Genomic DNA, 4,445 nt, shown 5'->3' with positions numbered 1-4,445 from the left:
AATTTTTTATTTTTTTAGTTTGAAAATTCACTGACAGAATATATTTTAATTTTAATTAAAATAAATTTGATCAAAAATCTTTTTTAAATGTAATTTTTTTTTGTAAATGTAAGTAATTTTTTTGTTATATTTGTTTAATTTTATATATCTAAATATTTTTTTGTTCAAAAAATATTTAGGGACTTAATCGTTCAAAATATGATGTTCATCGGGGTTTTTTCGGACTTTTTTCACTATTTTATCACTTTAACTAGTTGTACAAGTCATAAGAATGTATCCAACATGTTTTAGAAAAGTTCAAGGAGTTATTTAACATGTTTTGGATTGTCCAAGGACTTATTTGTTCCAAAAAGTGTCCAATGAGTTATTTAACATGTTTTAAATTGTCCAAGGACTTATTTGTTCCAAAAAATTGTCCAAGAAGTTATTTAACATGTTTTGAAATGTCCAAGGACTTATTTGTTTCAAAAAATTGTCCAAGGACTTAATCATTGCAAACACCAAAATCCATTGGGTTTTTTTAGACTTTTCCCTTAAAAATACACAATTTGACGTTTTTATTATATTGTATTTTGAAAATTATAATATAAAACCGATTATATTTTAAAACTAATTATATATAAAAAAATTGAGTACCTTACGAGTTTTTCGAGTCGGGTATTGGGTAGCTCGACTCGACTCGTTATATGTCGATTCGAGTTCAAACCGAGCCTATTCGAATCAAGTGTTGACTGAGTCGATCTCGAGTAGCTCACGAGTTGTTTTGTATGATTTACACCCTTATCTGTTCCACCTTGTTTCATAGGATGGGGTGGAACACGTTTCTTTCATTTTATTTCAATCTGTTCCACATTAAAGTCCTGCCAAAAATAAAATAGTGATCTTTGTTTTGTTATGTCCCGTATAATTTATAGAAACACACCCAAAAGGAATGAAATTGTCAGGGTCATCCTTTAGCATGTTAAATGTGAGATTTTGAACATGGTCTCCAAAATTTTGAGGCCCAAATTTACATGTATTTAGGGTATTTTTATCGACCTGTGTAAAACTTTTAGTCGAAATTATTTAGGTTCAAACCATTAATTATTTGGTTTTAAGTTTCCATTGTTAATCGTTTTAAGTTTAGCCCATTTTTATTCTTATTATATATTTTTTGTCATCTCATTTATGCAATGTAATTAAAATTTCTGGATGTAGCAGGACCTTCAAAAAAATTGAAACGTCCCTAAAAACTGATATTTCCATTTATACTTGATTTTATTTATGAAAAAGACGTTGGCATTATCTACAAAGATGTCATTATCTTTTAACATCAACTTTTGTTTTTCTATAATATTTGTGAATTATATATTAATCTAAAGCGACATTTGTTCATAATGGGCAGTTGGCATTGTACAAGTGGCTTTTTATGGTGTTATCTTTGTAATTACAACTATGGTCCTCAAACTATTAAGTTTGCCGCTTTATACACTTAGGGGCCGTTTACTGAACATTTATTAAGGATGAAGAGTCGTACCCGATAAGTGAGGATGTCGACTCTTATACAGGTAAGCGTTTACCCAGTAAATTATTGCATTCGATATGTTTTGATGTACTAAAATCTTACGCATCAAAATAAATTATAATGTTGATTGCTATCAATAAGCGCTTACCGGATAAACATTTGAATAAACGACTCCTCAATATCAATCAATAAACATATACTGTGTAAAAGGCAAAAGCTTTTAATATATGCTAAATGCACCAGTAATATTCATTGACTACCCGTTTGTTTCAATAATATTGTATTATAGATTCTAATACGATACATTTTGTATTCTTGATGGTCTACCTAATATTAACATGTATCTAGAGGGGTAAAATTGTCATTTCTTGTTTTTTTTATTTTATTTATAAAAATATCATTATCTTTTAACATCAACTTTTGTTTTTATTTAATATTTTATTTATAATTATACATATTAAATTAATGGGACCTTTTGTCCCTAGATGGGGGAAGTCGGCCTTTGTACAAGTGGGTGTTTGTGGTGTTATCTTCTACAATTACAACTTTGGTCCTTGAACTATTAAGTTGGCCACATTATACACCGTATTTCTACTTTCTTAAACTAACTACTATTTGTACTTATTTAAGAGAGGTTAAAAATGTCATTTCCTCCTCTACTTGTTTTTATATTGGTGGTTGAAATCTATACCAAAATTGTTAAATTCGTTTTTTCCTACATTATTGTTTCTCATATTTTCACTGTTCTGTTTTATAAGTAATATGTCAAAATTTCACATAGTTTTATATGAAAAACTAAATTTGGACATATATATCCCATCAAGTTTCAATAAACTTTACATACCTTCACTAGTGCACATTGATAAGAAATATATTGAAACTACACACCTTCAAAATAACTGATAGGTCATACCCAAATATCGAAAACCAAAAGACGAATGTGGCCCTCCTTTACAAAATGTGAATGATCAACTTCATTTGAAGCTTAAATTTCTCCGAGGTGCACTTATTCATCGACCTCCCCCTTTCATACTTCCCGACGCGATGATTCATCATCTCCCGATACCTTTCTCAAGATGATTCATCGTCTCCCCTTCCCCATTTATGGCCTTCTTCTGCTAAGAAATTTTATTTTTTTGTCACTTGTTTTGGGTTTTAGGGTTTGAAGCAATACAATTTGGGTTAAGAAATTTTAATTTTCTCCCTTTGTTTTGGGTTTTAGGGCTTGAAGCAATACAATGGTTTGGTGTAAATCGAACACCAATCTTACCAGAGCATTCAATGGGTTTGGTGCTACCACAACAGGGTAAGTTGAACGCTAGATTTACCCTTTCCAGTTTAATCTTTCTGCAAGTTCTAATGTCCATTTTCTTTTTGTAAACAGTTTGATCTTTGTACCTACAATCATACCATTTTTTTCTATTGTAAATCTTAGAAATCGTACTAACAATTTCGTAATACATATCTTTTATATCGTTAGACTATTATGTTCCTGAGATTGAATTTAATTCAAACCATCACCCCTTGCTTCTGATCTTAAAGGGGTTTAAACTATTTAATCATTTGATCTGTTGATGACAGTCCTCTAACCAATGAGGTAACTAAGTTCTCAAATCTCTTTTAAGAATAAATGGTTTCCATTAGTTTTTGTGTTTTCATTCATGGTGTTAAGTCTAATCTTTTTGATGCAGTGCACATGTTCTTTTGTTTCATATCAGTCACTCATGGCTAATGAAAATTCAAGCATTCTTGATGTCTATTCCACTGGTAATTCATGTTCATCTGTCCATATGCATTGTGTTTAATATATTTGGAAACACAATTAACCTGGTTTATATTTTTTTTAGTCATACTTAGATTTGACATTGGCATAGACGGGAAAAACTTTTTTTGAGAGGTTAGGGGCTAATCATCATCCATATATGGTTTCCTTTAAGACCTGCGTTTTCTTCGCCTAGCATACCCTTAGGGTGTTTTTATCACTCTTGTCGAGGAGGACCTTCTTCTTCCTGCAACAAAGAAGATCAAGAATGAACTTAGTGGAAGGCCAAATGATATTCAAATGATTATCCATTTGACCAAGCCTCGATCCAAATGCCACTATGTTAACATGTTGTTTGTATATTTATATTTAGGAGGAGGAAGCTAAAAGAAACACAGGAAGTTGTTTCGTTGTTCTGGTTCGAATTTGTTCTTTGTTTCCTAGTTCAAGCTTCCATTGAGGCATGGGTTATTTGCTCCCTTTGTTCTTTGTTTTCTGTTTTGTTGTTCTTGACTCCAGATTTCTCCACTTTTGATTTGCCTAGCTATTTCAACTTTGTAATGATGATATTGTCGAAGCAGAGGCTCAAATGCAACCACATCTTATAGGGTTTTCATCTTTTTTATATGAATAAACCATGATTAGAGTCCATATTATATTTTCACTAACTTTAGTTATCTTCCATAAATATTTCAATCATAATAAATGAACTCTTATCATTTCCATAAATATCTCAATTGATTGTACAAATAGACATGATTGTGTTTAAAATATACCATATATATATATATAGAGAGAGAGAGAGAGAGAGAGAATGAGAAACTTGGATCATGTGAGACCAAAGGTTTTTCATGAGACCCATAAGATTAATTTTCAAACCTTGGATTTAATCTACAATCTAAACATTCATAATCACAAAATTATCACGAGACTTCTTAATAATCACAAAATTGTCACCGTGCAACTTTAGACCATTAGATTATTAGTTTATAAATTTGATCAATGAACATAAATTGATCTTACAGGTCTCATGAAAAACTCTTGATCTCACGTGAACCCAACCCTATATATATATATATATATATATATATATATATATATAGGAGTGATCATATGAAAACCGCCCTCATTTGTGTAAACCGTGCAAACCACCTTCATCTGTCGATTTCATTGTTTAAT

Source organism: Cynara cardunculus (assembly GCF_001531365.2).
Source record: "Cynara cardunculus var. scolymus isolate 2C chromosome LG 13, CcrdV1, whole genome shotgun sequence".
In the NCBI taxonomy this organism is placed as follows: Eukaryota; Viridiplantae; Streptophyta; class Magnoliopsida; order Asterales; family Asteraceae; genus Cynara; species Cynara cardunculus.
The sequence above is the reverse complement of the archived record's forward strand: the minus strand, read 5'-3'. Positions refer to the sequence as shown.